The 22,156-nt window shown below is 37.1% G+C and overlaps 1 long non-coding RNA gene across 1 annotated transcript in view; it reads left to right on the top strand.

Moving 5' to 3' along the window:
* Positions 1 to 314: 314 nt before the first annotated feature.
* Positions 315 to 22,156, top strand: part of LOC135443055 (uncharacterized) — a 49,050-nt gene continuing 27,208 nt past the window's right edge. Inside the window, exons 1-2 of the long non-coding RNA XR_010438786.1 lie at positions 315 to 409; positions 4,054 to 4,115. This is a non-coding gene — a long non-coding RNA (uncharacterized LOC135443055). The remainder of the gene's footprint in view (positions 410 to 4,053; positions 4,116 to 22,156) is intronic.

Raw genomic sequence — 22,156 nt, 5'->3', positions numbered from 1 at the left:
AGGAAGGAAGGAAGGAAGGAAGGAAGGAAGGAAGGAAGGAAGAAGGAAGGAAGGAAGGAAGGAAGGAAGGAAGGAAGGAAGGAAGGAAGGAAGGAAGGAAAGAGGAAGGAAGGAAGGAAGGAAGGAAGGAAGGAAGGAAGGAAGGAAGGAAGGAAGGAAGGAAGGAAGGAAGGAAGGAAGGAAGGAAGGAAGGAAGAAGGAAGGAAGGAAGGAAGGAAGGAGAAGGAAGGAAGGAAGGAAGGAAGGAAGGAAGGAGAGGAAGGAAGGAAGGAAGGAAGGAAGGAAGGAAGGAAAGGAGAAGGAAGGAAGGAAGGAAGGAAGGAAGGAAGGAAGGAAGGAAGGAAGGAAGGAAGGAAGGAAGGAAGGAAGGAAGGAAGGAAGGAAGGAAGGGTCCACCTGACAAGCAAGAGTAAGCTGTCTTTTTGTCTAGATATATTTAACAAGTAACAGAAAAAATTCTATTTCCACAGTTCAGTTAGTATAGTCAAAATTAAAAATACAGCTTATTTCCATAAGCTATTTACTGAGTAGCTTTTTGTAGAATAGTTATTAATGTTTTATATTTTGTAGTATTTCCAATCTTAATGCTTTCATTATAGCATTCCACTGTGGTTTCTTTGCTGCCTTCTAGACTTCCAGAGTTACCTGGAAAGCTGGCAGCTCTCTAAAGGCATGCCAGGCCGAGCACTGGAGGTGTGTTTTGCTGCACACCACAATACAGAAATTGCCTTAGCTGGATTACATGCCTCTGACTGCTCTAGAGGAACACAGCTTCTGGGAAGAAGCTGCAGTAAGCAAATGTGGATTTATCAAATACTGAAACACTCACCAAGATAATACTGAATTGCAACCATTGACTGAATTACTTTTAACTCTCTGCAGCACTACAGAAATTAATTTTACACTCCTAATTTTCACTTGCTTTGGTGTGTACAAGGGTAAATTCATTGAAGGATAATCTCAACTCCCCACGTTATATTTAAGAATGGCTGCAGCCTGAGAAAGTGGGCATTTAGTTCCACTTTTGAATTGTATTGAAAAGCAATTATGTTCACAGTTGATGCTACTGGAATACCTACTGAGTCAGAAAGCCTTGCAGTACTTTTTGTAAAATTGTTCAAACATTTATTTGCTTCATACTGATGTTTTCTATGAGGTCAGTTAGGACAAAATACCTCAGATGTGTCCACCTTTGTAAGAAACACAGAAGCTATTTATGAGGTGTATTAGTCAGAAAGGTCTGTTATGACATGAGACACATGAGACACATCTCTCATTCATCAGTGTTCTCCTTCTGTAGAATCTGATTTTCACTATATTTAAGTATATTGTCAATACTGTGAACCTGTTTATCAAGATTCACCTTACACATTTTCTCTTGATTTTAATGCCTATAGAAGAAAAATATAGATCTATATGAACAGAAGCTTCTTTTCACCAGGTAAAAATAAGCTTAATATAAAATTACTTGAGGGGGCATTAAGTCTTGAAGCTAGTGCCAATTGGTTGCCCAATTGTTTCCCTTTGATAAGAAGGATAAAAAAATTTAAAACTGAACAGTGAATAATGTCAGGAACTTTTTTTAATTACTCCCCAGTGACATAAGAGTCAGACCTTTCATTATACAAGCTTGTTGCATTTTGACAGTCATAGGTTCCCTCTCATTTTGGTATCTCAGCTTTTTTTTTGAGCCCAATTGCATCTTTTCATGCCCAGAGGCATTTGACACATGGTCCAGAGTGCTTTAGGCAGCAGGAGGGAAATGGAGAACTTATAGAGATGTTATAGATGTTAAAGAGAAGGGTAAGACTAGATTGCAGGTATGTTCTCTTGATTTCTGATAATAAGAGAGCTTAACTGATAAGCAGACCTACTTAATATTTTAAACATAAAAATATTATGTTTAATATTTTGTTATATAATCTGAGGAACTGATATTCATGTTTCAGTGAATAATACTCTGGCATCATGCCATGAGTGAGTTTGAAAACAGTTTCCTTGCTGCTAAGAGCCACTGTAACATTCACGATGGCATTTTCTGACTAGCATATAGAATGGAAGCCTAGACTTAGATGGGAATTTAATAATGCAGTATTTCAACCTGTTCAAAAGAGCTGATCTTCACTTACAATAGTATCTTGACACTTCCTTGCTTACAGTTTTGTTTCATTTTTAGTAATGTGAAGCCATCTTCCTATTCACACATTTGAAAGAATAAAACCATAATCCTACTAGCATGAAATGGTAGAATGAAGACTTCAGGGTGTCCTTGCACTATTTTTACTTCTGTGAAGGTGCATTACTTCAGTGGAAGCAATCCTGGTCTCATGCTAGTTTTCCTTCTTTGAATTAGAAAGACTAGAAAAACCAGGCAGTGCATTTCAACTACATATAATAAAAACCAAAGTGGATGTATCTCTTTTTCATCTCTATTTTTCATAAAAATTATTGAGGCATATGGTACTGTTTGTATTTGATGGTGAACATTCTTGTTTCTTCTGAATGAACGTGAAGGATCCCGGGTGATCTTCTATTACAGTAAAATGTTCTTGTGATCCCTACACAAATTCTCCTTCCCCAGTAAACTCCACAGTTATCCATAAGCAGTTGCATATACATGCAGTGTAGATGTAAATATTCATAGATATTGTTTATGTGATGTACCTACATATACAGTTTCCCATTATGAGGACAGATACTGTGTATACATATAGTATTGTCTTCACTGATGCGTGTACAATATCTTGGTACTATTAGCTAGTATGGACAGAACGTTGTCTGTACGTTGTGTAATGAAGGGATGGTTTTTCATGGTGAATATAAAATCTGTTGGATTTACAGCACAGTCAGTTGCAGCAGGACAGCTTGGATCCATCTCCTGTTTCTTGGAGGCAGCAACAGCAGTGGGAGTAAATTTTTTGACGAATCTCACTAGACAAAGATTTTGTTCCCATTCCTTCTGCCTCATCCCTACTCATTTTCCTCCACACTACTTAGACAAATTACTAGTTTTTCACCTTGTCACTTTATCTATTCCTGCCCTGAACCTTAACTGGTTTTTCATCATCTCTATGTGTAAGCATTTGTGGGCACATGTGCAACTGCCAGAAATGTTCCTTTATATTTATTACATTATTGAACCTTTGAGATAAAATGCCTGTTAAAATTAAGGGGCCTCATCTAAGTGCAGTCTTTTAGAGCCCAGCATGGGTTTTACAGCTCTCAGAAGCATGCAGTCTGACCCTCTTTTTCTTCTTTCATGCAGTAATAATGCCTAGCAATTGGTGGTTTTGTTTACTGGAGTTCACATTTCACAAAGCAGTTCAAAACAGAATGCAAAGGAAACAAATGTGAGCAGAGAAAAGAATTTGAAGAAGTTAAATAGTTAATTTTTAGTAGACACAAATCACATTTCCATCAAGTGCAAGCAGTCAGCTGTTATTGTAGGTCACTAAGATACAATGAATTATTTTCTGCAGTTCGTGGAAAACATTAGGCAGCTGTAATAAAGTCAATGGTATTTCCTTCCTTACTGAAACATTACTTCAGCAAATCCCCCTGTTTTGTTAAAACACCATTTCATGCTTGATAAAGTTTCATTGATTTCTTCTTTTATATTTTTTTTTTAATTTCTCTTATTGATTGCTTCTGATTGAGAAAACACTGAGGGAAAAATATCAGAACTGACTTTTCATGTTCTGGTGGATGACAATTGATCTAAACTAGAAAGATTGTAAACGGAAGGGGGAAGGGAGCACTTTGGTGGCCTTTATATAACATAGATATTCAGTCCAGGAAACATACCACAACATAAATGTCTTTTTAAGACAGTAAAGCTTAGCTTAAGCAACAGTTAGAGTATTTATACCATAGTTCACCACACTTTTTCTTCCTTATATATTTATCCATGGTTTATCTGTAGTAACATAGAAAGTTGTATTTTCAAATTTTATCTTGCTTTATAAGCATCTATTTAAATCCTGCATGAAATAACCTTAATAAATCCCTCTCGACCAGATAGTAATAGATCTTTTATTCTTATTTTCTTTTAAGGTCTGATAAACATGAACAATTGAAGGGTTCCTTGGAATTCTGAATTAATAGAATAAGTAATGGTAAGTTTTCTTTGGGGACACTAATCAGTGGTGAACATCTCACATGTGAAATGAAGATTAGACCTTGACTGTACATATGCAAAAACTGTTCAGCCAGCTGGTTGTGCATTATCAGGAAACACTTTTACTTTCTACAGGGAAACAGCAGCCTCAGTGTTTAAAAATATGCACTGTCCTGTGCATTGGCTCACTAACAGTAGCAGCTGGACCTCAAGTTAGGTACCCATACTTTAGTAAGGAAACTAACACTACAGCAGAGGAATGGGAAAAATGTAGGAATTAGTAAGGGTTAGAGCAGCATGTGTGGATGGGAGGTTACAGCATTTTCACAAGCTGGACAGGGACACAGCTTGGACACACAGCAAGGACTTCCGTAAAATGTTGTTTAAACAATTTCATACCTATTTTTCTTCACACCACTGTATTAATAAGACAGAGTTTAATTCCTGTCCTCTCTTTCAAACTATTTTATCTACCTCAAATATATGTCAAACTGAATATGAATTTAAATATCAGATCACATAGCAAGTCCTCCTGAAAATTCAGGAACAGTTTCCTTGATCCTGGAGACCTAGGGATGTTTTATAAAAGGTTTTAAAACTAACATTTCTGAAGTGGATAGATGCTGGTCCTCTCTTAAGAGGGATTGGCTAATTTAGAAGATATAAAAAAATGGTGAATCATGCTGTGAATTCTGGACTTGGGCATGCATCAGGATCTGAAGTGAATTAAGGGTGCATCACTGTATGCATATTTTTGTTATTCTTCTTCTTCATTCTAAGAAGTAATTCCTCAGCTAATCTAACCTTTAACATCTGAAGTTTTGGGTTTTTTTGTTTGTTTGTTGGGTTTTTTTGTTTTGTTTTGTTTTGTTTTGTTTCCCAGTCAGAAGGTGGTATTGTCATTTCTTCTACGTATATTTTCTGTGTGATATAACTGAGCTCTAATCTGATAACTGTAGAGGACATGCATTCTTTTACTAGCTGTCTGTAGCTGTTTTCATATTAAATGTCTTTAGAAGCAGTCCTTATGACTGGTCTTGGTTGTAGGGGTAAGCAAATGGTAAATGTTAATTTACATCATTTTAAAAAATAGCCTCTAGCAAATGCTGTGCTTGGATTAATGAATATGAAATGAGCCTTTGTGCAGATATATGGATACCTAATTTTATTTTTTTGTTTGAGCAAAAAAAAACAAGTCCAAACATTCACACACACATACACTTCATTATGCTTCAACAAAATGCAAAATTCAAAATGTTCCACCCTTGCTTATTCAGGGGTCAGTCTGAAGTGATTTCTTCTTCAGTCACCCTGCCTACAGGAATACTGATATTGCTGTAGTGTTCTTTTAGTAATGGGTAAGCAGTGGTAGCTACAACTGCACAAAACACCTTTAAAGTGTTTTTTATATAGAACCTAATCACACAAGATCATCATACGCAGAAAAACCAGGAGTTATTTTTCAGGAGTTCACAGACAAAAATCAGCTGTTAGGCTGGAGATCCCAATATTTCACCTTGCTTGTGTTGTGGTGGTTGGGTTTTAAATTCTCCAGTTTCGGTTTCATAGGTACCTGGACTAAGGGCTTCCTAGGGCTTCCTAGCAGCTAGTGAAGAAACAGCCCTCTCAGAGGAGTCAAAGCATGTACTGCAGCCACTTTCTGCTGTGATCAGCTTCTAAATCCTCCCCTCTCATCCACCTCTTGCTTACAACAAGAAAAAAAATCTGCGGTGAGCACTAGCTTTGGCAAGGTCGTCCTTGGCCTGTGAGTGAGTCAGTCACAACTCCACTGAGTCGCATCAGTGCAGATCTGATACTGGAAGGGGAATGTCCTCTGAAAAGCCCCACAGAGAGAGAGTGACAAATACCAGGGTTGGTATTTGTGGTCAATACTCCTTCAGGCAGTTTGTTATCAGCAGTAAAAGGTCGTTTGGTCTAACGGGTCATTGTGATGCTTACTTAAACAAAAGAGAGAAAACAGCATGTCCCGGGTGTAGGGACAGACCCTGCAAACAAGGTGTTTTGTTAGAATCTGGGACAGACCATGCAAACAGGGTGTTTTGTTAGAATCTGGGACAGATCATGCAAACAAGGTGTTTTGTTAGAATCAGTGCACACTCTCCCTCACACACAGCCCTGCAGTCAACTCTAAAGGTGTCAGAAGGCCTGTCAGCCAGGATAAATGTACTCAGCAAATCTAAACAGAGGGTGACCATTATCCAAAAGCAATAATAATAACCTAAGGACTTTTAGAGAGCCAGAAAGTCTTTATTATTTCAATTGTTCCTAGAACAGAATGTTGACTATTTAACAAAAAACAAAATAATCTCCCCCACACCCCAGCCCACAAAATAGGCAATGAAGATTAAAAATATGCCTGGTTAGGAAGCATAAAGACAGTTTATATTCCTAAAACCAAAAAGTTTACTGTGGCAATCTTTAATAGGGATGTAATAGCCCATGTGTGTAAATGTTAGTCACACTGCCTGAAAAGTATTTGTTTGCACCTGAAAATAAGCTAACTCGAGCTAACTCAGAATTGTATGTTCCATCTTCTGTGCAAACATTTTTTTTCTATTTCTATTATTTTTTCTATTTTTCTACCTTTCCTATTTCTATTATTTTTCTTTTTTTTCTCCTTACAGTTTCTTTCTGAACATATAGGGGGAAAATAGTCTCACATACCAACAGGTAGAACACGTACTTCAGCATAACAAACCATAACAAACCATACTCCTAAGAGGGTCTAGATTAAAATGTTCACAAAGAGCAAATATATATATATATATATATATATAGAGAGAGAGAGAGAGAGAGAACATTTCACATTTTTGGGTCATAAAACTAGGAATCAATCACGTCTCTTGGCTGATAGGCTGAGTGCTTAATCTTGAATATAGGCCCCAGCAGACGGTTTAACTTTTGGATACTCTCCATTTGAGAGAAAGGCAGGCTTAGACTGCTGCTACATGAGATCCTCCACAAACACAGGGAGTTATTTTCTTTGCAGCATTTCTACTGGAATTTTACACATCCTTTCACTGCAGCTGTACTGGGTAAGGCTTGCTCAAAGTGAAGTGAAAACCATACACCTATTTCAGCTCACATGTAAGTGCAGAAACATACTGGTTTTTTTGCCTCTGCCTATGGCTTCAACACAGCTCTCATCATCACTATTGCAACCATTGAGGAAGCATGTGGATGCCATGCAACATCATAACATGCAACAGATGTGTCTTATCTCCTTTGTATGCGACAATTCTGTTCAGTTGTACCAATTGTGTCACTCTGCTTACAACATACTGCAGGAGGAAAACTGGGAGTCAAAGCACCCTTCATCACAGAGCTGCTCCAAATATATTTGGAGTATTTGGGTAACAGGGAAACAAGTCTTGATTTAAGAGGTGAGGATCCCACAGCTGCAGCATTGACATGCTGCAGGGATGGACTATCTCAAGCTAAGGATGTGCACTGAAATATGCTTATGCCAGCTGCAGTCCGGCACTAAGACTCTTGAACAAAGCATGGAAACTACCTCCCTTCTGCTCCATATTAAGACATGTTGCAAGGGTTCTCATGGGTGTTTTTCTTATTCATACCTTTTAAGAGAAACTTAGACCTAAGCTGTCCTTGTGCAACTTGGCTAACTCACCAGCTACTCTCTCAGGTGGGGTATTCAGAAATCACCTTGAGCTAGGGGAATTTGCCAAAACATCCACTTGCATTCCATATGGTCAGTGCCAAGCAACTAAAGCCTCCACTCACCTCCAACTCATCTGCACCTTCCAGTTTATTCCTACAGAAACCAGTTAAGCATTCAGGTCCTCACACAAGACCTTATCGGAGCTGTAAACATAAAATGCAACACCTTAAACTGCAGTTCTGCAGATGTGGTTACCCAGCTTATGCCTTCTGTGGAATAGGTTAAAAGATTTTCATTTTGCCACTGTAGAAGTATTTAAGAAACTAGAAATAAAGGGCTTTTGCACGTGCTTTTTCACAGTTGTGTACCTTGCACAACTGTGTACATTGCTGGAATCTTAGTTATATGTAGGAAATATCAAATTCTCAGCAGATGTAATGAAAAAAATAGAGAACTTGTACAGAGATCACAGTTCCCTTACTCCAATGAGTGAAAAGCTTATAGTGTTTCGTACAAAATATAGGTCAATCAGAGATTCTTATGTTCAAAGCTCGTACCAACAGTGAATCTTTTAAGAAATTCCTCATTTACTTTAACCATGGCAATTCAAAAGATTTCTCACAAATATTTATCATCCTTCCAATATGAATCTTGGAAATAACTGCTGCAAACAAACTTGTTGGCCTGGCTTACCAAGTCTGCAGTATTAAGATTATTTTGCCTCTTTTTACGTCATCCCATCAATCCATATGGTTCATCAAACATGCCAGCCTGTTATTTCCAGTTATCTGCTGCTCTCCAATCCATTTTCCTTGCTTTCCTCCCTGGTGTTTCCTATGTGCAATCTTCACAGGCTTTGTTCTTCAGCTGGGTCCCAGAACCTTTATTTTCTGCACTGTAACTCTACAAGACCTGTTTCCAGAACCTTTTCTATATCTGCAATAAACTAAATGGTTGAAAGTAGCAAACCTGAGGGGCACATTCTCAAAATTGACATTGTCAAGATGCATTTGTCTGCTATTATGGCTGGTTTGTTCTTTTTTCCTGTCTCTTGAATCTGTACAGGCAGCCTTTAAAATAGGATACCTCCTCTGGTGTTTGTATAGTATCCATGAAAAAAATATTGTTCTAGTAAATATGAAAAATAAATAAATAGTTATTATAAATAAATAAGCTACTGTAACAACCCTAGAAAATGCAAACTCAGTCATTTATATGGAAGTTATAGAAAGAATAGTAATTCAGAGCCTTCAGTTGGTTTTACAGACTTCCCATATTACATTTTATTCTGAAAGAAACATGAGCACCACACAGGATCTGACCTTTACATGAAATCAATGAGACAAATTTATGTTTGGCTAAATTTTGTGAGTGGAGTTAGGCCAGATACAAAGTTGGCTCTGTATCTCTAGTCCTAGCCTGCCTGGAACAAAAGTTAGAAACCATAACAATTTCTGTTAAAGGTCTTGGATTTGTCTTACACATGTTCAAAAGCATCAAGAGGCAGCTATTTCTCTGAAATAAAAAGTAAATGATGTCACCATTAGCATTTCTTCCTTCCAAATATAGGCCTAGTGTAAGGATTTTGTTGACTTTATGCCAGTTAAGCCTGTTGACTTCTATAAATGACATGACTTTAAAAATCATTACTCTGTTAGAGGGAAGTTGTACTAAACACTCAACTATACTAAAATTTCTTTGAGACACGTATATTGCTAGTTTACTTACTCTCTATGTGATTTGATGCTAAGTGTTAACATTTATTACAGCAAATTTCATTATTTTTACATATGATCATATTTGAAAATGTGCATATTTTGTGTCCATACCTATTAAACCATTTTCATTTGCTGCCATAAAATCAATTTTTTGTCTATGTATTGTAATGCTAGTTTTTCATACTTGAGTTTTTTTAACATAAAAATTAATTGCACTGCTGATGAAAAAAGTCTTCCTTTTACATTTCCTTTTAGGAAAGAAGCTGAAAAATATGGCTGTAGGCAGATCTCTCTAACACTGTTAATTGTTGTTTGATTTGACTATCCAAAGGGAAATTGAGAAAACTGTCTCTAAAAATTTCACATCATAACAGTTGGTAGTTGAATTTAAGGAATTGTTCTTTAATTAACTATAGTGAAACCCATATCCCTAAAGTTCTGTGGACATCATTCTTCTAACGCAGCCAAATAAGTGAAAATGCTCCCTATTTTATTCTCATGGGAAAATGGAACTGAAAGCAAATACGTGCCTATTGTAGCTGCTGCGGAGTTGTACAAATGAGACTTGAGTTAGGATTATTATTTTTATTAGCATTCATTCACAAGAGCTTTCCTGTTGCTGTCTGCTGTCAGAAATATGCAATCAGATTTCTGACAAAGCTGTCAAGACTTGCAGTTGAGTTTTCTGGGCAGGGCTATGTGGTTTCAAATAGAAAGCGAGCTGCGGGTTTCTTCTACGTTAGCCAGGTTTGTAAAAATATGGTATTTTAATTTGGTTTTGAACCAGCATTCAGCTCACATGTCTGTTAATACACAGATCTCCTAGAACAACATTTAGGAGCAGATACTTGGCACACACACAACTCATGTTTAGTTAGAGACCATTCAGTTTAGCAGCACTTTGAGCTTGGTACCCTGATACAGGTTTTTCAGTCTACATGTGCTTCATAGGTGCTTGCGTCTTTTCCAGGCCATTTTTAGGCAAGCCTGTTCTATATTATAGTAAACTGAACTTGAAGCACGTAGTCAAATGGTGAGCTGAGCCACAGTTAGGATGTAATCTCTTGTTGCATTTTTGGTTTCAAATGTCAGCATGATTATAGAGGATTAAAAAATGTATGGTAGGAACCTGGTGACACATATGAGTATTTTAAACAACTGATCAACCATTGAGATGTTAAGCATGTCTGTCCTACTTCAGTGGATGATCCTCAGAGTAATTTGTATTCTTAGTCACCATTGACAATAGCTACCTCCTCACACTATTATAGAGCTACTGTGTGTCTTTGTCTTTCTTGGTGCTGTGCAATTGCAGGTAATGGCAACCTATCTAAAACCCAAATATTGCTCAGCTCTGTGTGGGCAGGGAGGTTGGACCAGATGACCACTGTGGTCCTTTCCAACCTTACCCACTCTGTGATTCTGTATAACCTTCTACCATTTCTCACACAGAAAATCATGCTGGTTTAAAAAATCATGCTCACCTTAGGCAAGAGTGAACCTTTGTCAGACACAAAACTGACTTTGGGCCTGGCAAACAACAAAGCAATTGCTAAAATGGACAAGTTAACATGGAGCAGACACAAGATGGGATGATACATGCCTTTTTCCACTGAGCTCCACTGTGTTTAGAGACAGGGGAGAGATGTTCAGCTCAGCTCCAGATGTCATAGGGCAGCATGAACACACCAGTACCCCTGTGTGCCTACACTCTGCCTGATTTTGCAGAGTTTTCCTCATTTCTACAGCTACCCCATCTCTCCTCTCTTCCTCAGTCCATTATCTTTCCCCATCATTCCTAGTATGAGTCCCAGCTGTCAGCCCCTACTTGCTCAGCTGGTCCCAATTTTTCATTACGCTTCTAACCTTCCTGATTCCCAGTCTTGGTCTTATCATTTCCTTCAAAGGCTACTCCTGTAAGCCATAAATATTTTTTTTCCACTATGGTCACTTCACCCAGGATGTTCCCTGAACAGTATAGGCAGAACGCTGGGGAGCTGCTTGCCTTGGTACCTAGCTACAGCAGTGAAAGCTTGAATTTGGATATTGTCTGCAGCTGTGGTCTAATTAGCATCCAGGTAGAAGATGCCCATGATCATTATTATGGGCATGATTTCAAGAATGATCAGGTGAGACAGATTATTTCAAAACTTTAACAGATTCCAGGTTGTTCAAGTTCTTACAAATAGGTATAATTTGGTAAGTTTTTTATAGACTCTAAAATTTATGTTCCTCATGCATCCCTGCTACAAAATATGACACCTGGATCTGTTAATGAAGTCACTTTTAGGTATTTATAATGCAAAGATAATATACTGCTGGTGAACTATTTCTTGGAAACATCTAAAATGTTTCTTCCATAACATAGACTAACCAGACTGAAACAGAGGATGAAGTAATATTTTAATGAAATTGTACACCACTAGTAGCAGTCTTATAAGGCATCAATAACTCAGTTGTAGGTGGTGTTGTTAGTTTTGCCTACTGTTATGACACATCTTGCTGTAGTTCGGTTCCTATTAAATATCAGCTATTTATACTATAACCACATGATGTAATGTCAATAAAAATTAAAATACTGCCTCAGAATTATGACTTTTCAATTGCAATTACTTGGTTGCAGAGATGATGAAACTTTAAATCTTTGACAACTGTTAGTACATTGAAGCTGAATTGCAAATCCAAGTAAGCTTCTCATAAAGGAACTGAGGTTTATGGTATTTCTTCTAACTGTGTATTTTTCTACTGCTACACCTAAATCCAGGTGTAGCATGCATATAATAGTCATTATTCATTTGTTAGTCTTTATAATACCTTTATGAATGTTCCCTATTATGCAATATATGAAGAAACTGAAGGCTTGATCATGAGAAAGTTTACATTGCTTCTCTGTCATGGGTTGTGTTTGAAGAATTGGAAGTGACATGCAATTTTTAAGATGTTTTTAGAAGAATTTTGGAGTTATTCTCTCCATCTCTTTACTTTCATCTTCTCCTTTTCTGTGTCCATTTTCACTTCCCTTCCTTTTAATTTCTGTCTTCATATCTCCTTCTCACTCTATTCTAAATCATGCAAGGCAGAGGGATAGTGAAGGAGTCTGGAAAGATTCATGTCAATAACAACTGAGTTTTTGTTTACTTTTAAAATACTTGGGCCATTCTTAACAAGTTGATCTTGCAGAATCTTAGACATTCTCTCCTGGATAGGAGTTTGTTATTAAATTGATTTTCAATATGAACTAGAGTGATTTTTTTTTTTTTTTTACTCAAGTTAAAAATAGGACTCTGTTGTGTTCTCTGATAATGACAGTCACCCTGGAGACAGGCAGCCAGGTGGAATTGAATGGGCTCCATCCCTGCCCCCTTTTCATTTGTGGCATCCTCTCTGTTCCCTTCATAGACCTGTGTCCATTTGCATCTCTTTCCCTAATCTCTCTGAAATCAGATCAGGTAAAGCAAAATAAGGCAGAAATGTCAGGCTGAGTGCCACCTGCTAGTTTCTCAGCAGAAAGCTCTCACATGATGAAAAACACAAGAGCACTCTCAGAACGGGCCCCTATAGAAAAAAGAACAAATTATATTCTTCTGCCTATCCATTCAGAGAAACTTGAGAGGATCATATTTAGTATTTGCATCAGGATGGCCAAGGTCAGAATCAGGGTTTTGCTACACTCTTTGTAGTAATTACTGTCCTAGATTTGCTTTCAGTTTCTTGAGGATATATCATTTCCTGTCCAAAAGCAGTTCTTTCTGTAACAACCCAGTCAGCTGCAGAAGGAGATATGAGTGTTGAAATTCAGATTTTACTCATATGTGACAGAGAGGAATTGTGAGCTCAATTAAGGGATTGGGCCTGTGGTTTAAAATTAGTAATAAACAAGTAATAGGATACAAGTCCATTACCACTGAGATTGGGACTGTAGAGGGAAAAAAACCTAAAAATAACCCCTGATAACTTTTAAATATAGCTCCAAACCACAAAATGGGGGGTGACACCTTTCTCCTCTTCCACAGAGTCCAACATCTAGTTTTCAGATTCTGGCCTCTGAAACATCTAGCTCTGGTTTTTTGATTTGTTTTGAAAAGCAGGAAAATAGAAAGAAAGAATACAAGTTCATAGATACAATTTAATTTCCACTCAAATATGCATGTATTATTTGTGTCTAGATTTTGAGCCAAAAAGCCCAAATTAAAATGTATTGCTGCCATATGCAGTCTGAGTCAATTAATTCTTGTCAGATCATGGAGAGTGAAAATAAGTGGTTATTGTTGGATTCTCTGCAGTACAATATGTCCAACACTGCACTGAGATGATGTCAGAAAATCTGCATTTTTTCCCAATTATGAAATGAATTGTGGGGAGCTAGGTTACCACAGGGAGAATTGTTAAACCAGTTATTTTGGCTGATACACTGTTGTCCAGCCAGAAAACACAGGTGCTTCAGTTTTAATTTTTTTAAATGCTTCAAGATTACATTGACCATCTCTTCCTCCCTTTCTTCAGAATTAAACAGCAAAAGTCCCATATGTTGAGAAATATCTGAAGAATTCAATCATCTATTTCTAAAAACAGATCATAGGAAAAGCAACAATGCTTAAGCAGCGGATACTACCTGTGATGGCCAGGGTAAATTTTTCTCTGAATGAGTTGAGAGTTATAGAATAGATTATAACTATTCTTTTTAGTGGGAGAGTGAGGTGTATTTCCTCCAGTTTGACTCACAAACTCCTTAAATACATGGCATGAGTTTATCTAAACACGCTCAGCCATGTTAAGGCCACTGTAATTCCAGAGACTGAGGGCTCGTGCTAGAGTTACAGCAGAGAAACTCAGTGCTCATTCAGATGGTTTCAGATCAGCAACTTCAACTAGTTTCCATAAAACTGGTGTGCATGTTCTTTGAGTTGTTCTTTCAAGTTTTTAAAAGTCTATTTTTTATTTTTCATTAGCTTTAAATCATCCTTAAATGACACAGCTGGGTTGGGTTAATCCATTTTAGGAATTTGGTTAGCTCATCCAGCTATGTCATTCTGAATCACATATTAGTAGAATATTCAGGGAATTTAAATATTTTGTTTTCATCAAGGAGGCAAGTATGTCCTGGTGTCTCCCTAGGTAAGGAGCTCTGCGTCAAGTCCTCTGCTGTTTTAAATCAGCACTGATCAGGATGTATTCCACATCTTTGATTTGTCGTACCATCTCCTTCTTATCATTATCAATCATGCCAAATACCACAAAAAGAACACAGAAAGGGGAGTGGTTGTGTTTACTTGCAGATGGTGACTGCTGAGGATGTAGGCTACAGTCTGAGATACTGTTCTGCTCCTCACAGTGAATGAGAGACTGCACATACAGATACTATAAAAGAAAGGTAAACTCCATTTTCAGCACTCTTCTGTCTTTCTTTAGTCTCTATTTATGACGTGTGAAGATCTCTCAGAAAAAAAAAATTCTATGACCCACACGTGCTCCTCCAAAGAAAGTCATATCCTTCTGGTTGAGTAATGCATAGGATTAAATTCCACTGCTCCAGGGCAGAAGACCAGTGTCCTGGTTAATTAAGAGACACCAGGCTGAGGTGAGGCTGCTTTTGGTTGCTCTCGCCTGTAGTGTTGTTTTTAAAAATAGTGAATTGTCTGGTTATTTTTTTACCGTTATTTTCTTTTTTTTCATTTGGCTGTGAGTTTTTTGGTTGTTGGTGGGTTTTTTATGTTGGGTATTGTTTGTTTGTTTGATTGATTGATTTGGGTTTTTGAATTTGTTTTCATCTTCCTGTGACTCCAAATGGGCTGTATATTTTCCTAAAACTGTGCCATTTGTAGAAATAACAGGTAAAACATTTGGTCATTCCATCTTCACCAGCTCAAACCTTCCTGATTCACATTTTATTCAGTGTAAGGAGCACACCCCCTCGTACTTACCCCAGCTCTCCCATTCCATTACAGTGAGAAATACAATGAGGCCAGCACCAGCCATGGGACCAACACAAAGATATGTTTGGAGAGAAGGAGTTTTATCTAAACTGCGCATTAACTCAAACTGCCAATCTTAGTAACATCTGTGAGAAGTGAAAGACTGAAATCGTTGTAAAGCTCCAAATTTGCACAGCAATGAACGCATTTGATGTCTGCTTGTAGATAGATAAAGGGTATGTTTTCTGACCTGCCCCAGAGAGAAAAACAGTGTGCTCTCCTTGTGAAATAGGGAACTAGGTATCTGAATCCTATCTCCTTATGTTTTCCATGTTCTGAACAGGGTATCTTGTTCTGTCAGCTGTGGAATGAACTAAATGTACTAGCATGTATGACTGCTAGAATGTACTAGCAGTCAGTTGCGGAATGAACTAAAACGGGAGATTTCTCAGATCCCTTTCCTGAAAAGATGATGCCTGAAAGAGATGGCAATTGCCAATGTTCCTGCAGGGGGCATTATAATACATTATTTATACTTTTCATGTAGGATAAAAGAAAGCTGTGAGGATTTCTGGGTTATAAATGAAAGTCATAAGGATTTCTGGTTTAAACCAGAAACTTAAACTCAAAATAACTTTTTTTTTCTACCAACAGTGTAAATTAGTAGGAAGAAAAAAAAACTGAAAATTTTAAATCTTTCAATAAAATTCATTTTAGTCTACAAACCACACAATCAAAGCCCAGATATTGCAACTCTATTAGCAGAATTGGACTATTTTCAGACTTTGTCAAGAAACAACCCAATTCTGCGACTTACTGCACTAGAGACATACCCTTAATAAGACTGAGTTGATCAAAGGTAAGAAAACCAATGAACACTTAATACATTATCTGTGGAGCCTACAGAAGAATATTGCTAAAATGCAAAATATTATGGTTTATTTACTTTAATTTAGTAGAATGTCCATGCTTAAAATGAGATTTAAAAATTTCTTTTGAATGAAGATATAGTAGAAAAGGAATGAAATTGAATTCAATAAAATCAGGAGCACTTCCAACTATATGGGATGCCAGTAATTTTTTTTTGGAGTTACAAATTGATAGTAATGGCTGTTCTTAGACAAATAAGCAAATCAGGGTTTCATGATGCACCATTACAACAAAAAAATAAGAAAAATCCTAAAATAATTCCAAATACTGGAGAAATATAACAGGTATTTGTTTAAGAAAATATTTAGTACCATTAATAAATGTATACCCCAACCTACTGGCAGATAATTTTACAGTTTTTCAATATTCCCCAGTAGCTTTATTAATCTTAACCAAGCAGAATTAATTTATAACAGGCTGTTCTGTAATACTATAAAATGATTGTAAAAAAATGAAGTATAACTCAAAAGTGTTGTTCCTTGATCCTGAAGAGTCATTTGAATGAATCAGCCTAAATTTTGTCTTCTGCATTTTACTATGGATACAAATCTTCTGGTGCCTAGTTTCTCAAAAGAGCTTCTTTTACAAGATTGTGCTTCTGTATAACAAGCATGTTCATTTGTATCTGCAGAGGGGATAACACTGAACCCTTTAGCTGTTATAGAAGAACATGCCAAAAATTCATTATCTTGCTTTACATAGCCATCTTTTATATGTGAATAAAGTTATCGACTACAGGAAATTACTGATATACCTTTGATATTAAAAAGTTAATGTAATATAGGAGAAACATAGGCCAACAAGAACTTAAGAAAGTAGAACAAAACTTAAGAAAACTTAAGAAAGTAGAACAAAATCCTACTTCCAGAGAACCAGATGTTTACAAGTTAATTGGACTGTGTTAGGCATTTTAGCAGTCTCCAATACTTAAAGATACAGATTCCAGCTCAGTTTGAAGCAGTTGAAGATATCCACTTTCTCAAAAATTATAAATATTTACTAAACTAAGTTGTTTTTAGAGGATTGCAATAAAAAATGCAAGGATCCGCTAAGGCAAAAGGTATTCTGATGTAAATAATTCTTAGAGAGGTGAATTCTTTCCGTTTGATGGGACTGGTTCCATTTTGCACTAGATCTGCACCTGGCTAACTTATATAGTCCCAAGTAAGCTGAAATCAAATCTCCTTTTATACCTCTTTACAAATTGTTCATTATTATGAGGAAACTTATACCAGAGAAAAACTGACCAGAAACATTGGATGTGGAAACTCTGCTGTATAATGTGATTATAAAATGATCACATACTAATTTTACAGTACTTCGGTGCTTGGAAATGATTAGGGAATGAAAATGGACAATCAGTGCCTTTCACATTTACTTGAAGGGTTTCTATGAAATAACAGAAGTTAGCAATACCTTCAGAAAATCTAACAATTCAGGAGTCCTAAAATTATCATTGGGTTAACAGATTATTTTTTTTTCCTACTACTAAAATGTCTAATGATTCAGGAAAAATTGAGGCAGACATCAGTTGGATGTCCCACACTACAAATTCCACTCTTGAATTGGCAGTCAGGCTCAGGGAGGATTCTGCTGTGAAGAACACCAGGAGGAGCCTTTGAATTAAGCAGCTAACTGCAAATGGATAGCACTTCTACTTGCATTTGTAATACACCAGGCCAGAAGCCTGAAACTAAAACTGGATAGAGAAAAACAAAACCCAACTTCTCTTTCAAAAAAAAGTCAACTCTTTGGAGAGGGTTATGAACTTCATAGTTATTTTCTGATATAATTTTGTTGTGATTACTAAAGAAATACCTGTTAATTAAGTGACAAAGGTGGATTTTTTTTCAGCAATCACTATCACTGTAGCAGAGATCTAAGATCACTACATTCTTGTGAGAAAGTAGCACTCCTGAAATTGAGAATTACATTGCATCAAACAAACTACCAGCCAGGCTCAGTCATAATTTGATTTGCTATATTGTCACAATCAGTGCAGTTAAACAGAATCAAACCATTTTCATATATAAAGATAGGAATTTTCATATATAAAGATAGGAATTGCACATGAGGAACCCCCTCTTTTCAACTGGCCTTCTCAGGTGAACTCTTTACATACAGTTATATGCTTTTTTAAAAAATTGTGGATTTCAAATAGCGCTGTTCTTTCTCATGGTGTTTTAGATTCATTCCTGCTGAAATACATCTAGCAGGATAGAGTGCTGCTGATTTTGTTTTATGCACAGATGAGAAAACATCTTTTCTAAGGCCATTTAGACGCACATAGAAAATTGGATATCTGCACTTTACAGTGTAGGAATAAGGAATACAAGAATAGCATGGTTGGGAGCCATGAAATCAATACTGGAGACTAGACCATGGATTTTTTCACTCTTGCTTTATTCCAAGAGACACACATTTACCTGGCTGCTGAGTAAAGATTTCCATGGGCTCCATTTGAAAACATGGGAACATGCCCTATGGCATGCAAGACAGAGCACAGTTTTAGGGGGTCATCATCAATGAGTCTAAAGGAGAATACAACAAACTCTCTTAGGATGCCTCCAGGAGACAGTGTTAACCACAGGTTCTTGCAGGAGATGACTTCACTCTCTCCAGTAGAGTAACAGTTTTCCAGGTCCAAAGTATTAGTGTGTAACTTTGTATCTCAGAAGTTGGAACCATTGCTGACTTGTTTGGGAAAGTTGAAATCATGCCAGTGCTTTTGTTGTATGGGTTTCATTCTAGATCTGTGTGTCTAGAACAACTAGCAATTAAGAAGACTGAAGTTATCTTTTCTGGGCCTTATAACAAGATATATTTAGTTTTAAGGCAGATCTTATAAATGAGTGGCAACAAAGCTTGTCAAAATTAAATGAGAGCAAACAATACCCATCACTCATGGCCAGTCTCCTCTTCATTTAAAATTAGGACCATGCTCTTACTGCAAGGATTGAGTGGTATAAAATATTCCTGGCTTACTTCTCTCTGGAGCAACTACATTCAGCAGAGCTTGCAAGAGAAGTGCAGATCTACCATGTAACGAATGCAGAGAAGACAGAGATACATTTTAATTAAAGATATGGAAATATTTGTTGTTAGTGTGCGGTTTTGACAGCTCTGCAAAAGTGGCAACTGCTTCCAAATTCACACTGTTAATTTTGCTATTGGGCTCTCTATAGAAACCACAGCACAATGTAACACTGCATGACTTGACTGCAAGCTGAACACAATGGACTAATTGCTGAATACATGTGAGAGGAGGTCCAGAACTAGAAGGCCATCTACAGACATTTCACTTGAACTGTTTCATGTTTCTGCTTTATGTTTCTTTAGTAAATATGAAGTTACCTTAGGGGAAAAAAATCAGGAAGAATAGCCTTTTTTTTTTTTTAAGCTAAAGCATCAGACAAGTTGTGTCTGATGGACCTCATAGCCACATATACAGAATAAGTCATTTACAACTATCAAGGCACTCAGACTACTGAGATGAAAAATGAGACAATATTTGATCTACTTGTAAAAAGTTTAAGTAATGATGAGAGAAGTATCTGTCTCATATATCACTGTCTAAGGTGCCTCACATTTTGCAACTCTTTTAAAATAAATCAAAGAAATCTATCACCCTGCCTATGATGAGGAAACTGATATGAAGAGTGAAAGAATGAACAGGGAGGTTTAAAGGACCTAAGGCTGAGAAAAAGAAAAGGGAAGAACAGACTTCTGTCTCATGGGATTGTTTTAGCTTGCCCCTAGATGATCACCAGAGATTGTGTAGCTTGGAAACCTGGTTAAAGCAAACTGCTACTTCCCTCCTAATTTGAAGCCCTTTGCCTAGAAACAAAAGTCTGGTGCCTGTCTAGGATTTTGTGCATAATTCAATGATGCACCCAAACTGATGAACACAGAAGTGTTCTAAGAGCCTCAGCTAGAGTTAGTCATCATACTGCTTTTGGTTTGGAGAAGTTTGTTGGAAACAAGAAGAGTTTCTATGTTTTAGTTTTTTAATGTCCCAGAGAATGTGATTTAGGAAAATGTTTTGGGTTTTTTTTTAAATATTAACCGATGTAAAAATTACTATTTAACAGGCATGATTGTTCCCACATGCTTGAGACTTCTTACTAGGGCACAAGGAATTTCCTTCTGAATGTTGTCATTCCTCTCTAGGGAGTCAAAGAGTGCTTTGAAGACTCTCTTAAAATAGACACCTTACTTGGCCAAAGTCAGGTTAAATAAAATCTACACATGACTGCTGAGACACAGGGCAGTGAATCCATTAGAAAGATTCACAAAACCCAATAAAGCCAGCAGGCCTGCTTAAATTTAATCACCTGGCATAAGTTTTCATGGTTAATTTTAAGCAAAACTGTTCAGCACCTTGTAGAACTATTATTTGGTTTACACCTGAATCATACATAAAAATGTAAGTACATGAATATTTATGTGCTGAAGAAAGATCAGGTCATAAAGACTTAGGAGAAGAAGTGCTGGAGCCCAGCTGTCAGAAACTCCTGCTGAGCTAACCATCTGTCTGTAATCACACATCTATCAGTTTTCTGTCTGTAATTACATGTCTGTCAATGGCCTCCTCATCTCAAATGCAGACTTCAAAGAATTCAGGTTTTTTCCTGAAAATCTGATCTTTCCTCTGCTTCCCCCTGCTTTATGTACCTTGATTAGTTCTGCTTTTTTCTGCTTGGGATGATTATGCTGACATCTTACAAATGGGGAAATCTCTATTTATTCTAAGGATTCAGGATGCCAAGATAGCATTTATTGGTAAGGTGACATGGACCAAATGGAATCTCTCTTTTGCTTGCAAACGAACTGCTATGAAAGCAATTCTCAGTACACCTAATGCCAGATTCTAAGCAGTTCTCCGGAGTTTTGTTACATTTTGCTAGTACTTTGCAGGCTCTCAGATTCACATTAGTCAGAAATGTGAAGGTACTAAACCAGTGCAACACAAAGGTGAACCAGGAATGTGCAGATGTAATTCATGTAATATATACCATTCTAGTGCTGGCAGGGGGTTATGCCTTGTAAGGTAATTATTGAGGGAAACCAAAAAAATCCAATACATGCTGGTTTATTTTTACTTAAAATGTATACTGTTTGGAGACAAGACTTTCCAGAGGCTTTTTCTTTTTCACCTGGTTATCTCCAGCTTGCTCAGTCAGAGTAGGTGGTGTGTCTCTCCATCACATCTTGATCCTGCTTCCAGGGCCACTGAAAAAATCTGATTTTGCAGCACCTATCATGTTTTCTCATGCTCTTGCCCAGTAGTAAGGATGTGACCTCAGGACTCAGTTTCAGGTCTCCCAGAAGACTCCTGCTGGCTTGTCCAACATCTCCTGGCTTTTTAAAAAGAAACTGAAATAAACTTCATTTCCTAATGATTTGCACAGGATTCACACTGAGAAATCTCATTTCTGTGCCCACCATTTGGATTTGTTGTATCTTCCCCAAAAACACAGAAAATGTCCTACTTTCCTTTGATCTAGACCCACACCCTTCATTAGCTTCATACTTTTTCAATGTCTTCCACGTGGATGTAGTTAATTGATGAAATGGCTGCAAAAGTTACTCTCTCTTCTTCAAGGAATACCTTCAGCTTGAATTCCTCCTTCTTTTTAGGGCCCTCCTAATCCTTCCAAGAAACACTTTAACACTTCTAAAAGATGTGTTGAAAACTCAAAAACCTGAGGCAATGGGGGGAGGGGGGGAGAGGAATGAAGGAAAATCTCAAAATGTTAAATATGATCTATTTAGGGATAGAAGAGCATTTAGAAATGAAGCATAAGAAGCAAAGTGAAAACTAGAATGGTAGAGT

The sequence above is a fragment of the Zonotrichia leucophrys genome, chromosome 2 (assembly GCF_028769735.1).
Source record: "Zonotrichia leucophrys gambelii isolate GWCS_2022_RI chromosome 2, RI_Zleu_2.0, whole genome shotgun sequence".
NCBI classification, from domain to species: domain Eukaryota; kingdom Metazoa; phylum Chordata; class Aves; order Passeriformes; family Passerellidae; genus Zonotrichia; species Zonotrichia leucophrys.
This window is presented reverse-complemented; position numbering and strand designations above follow the sequence as displayed.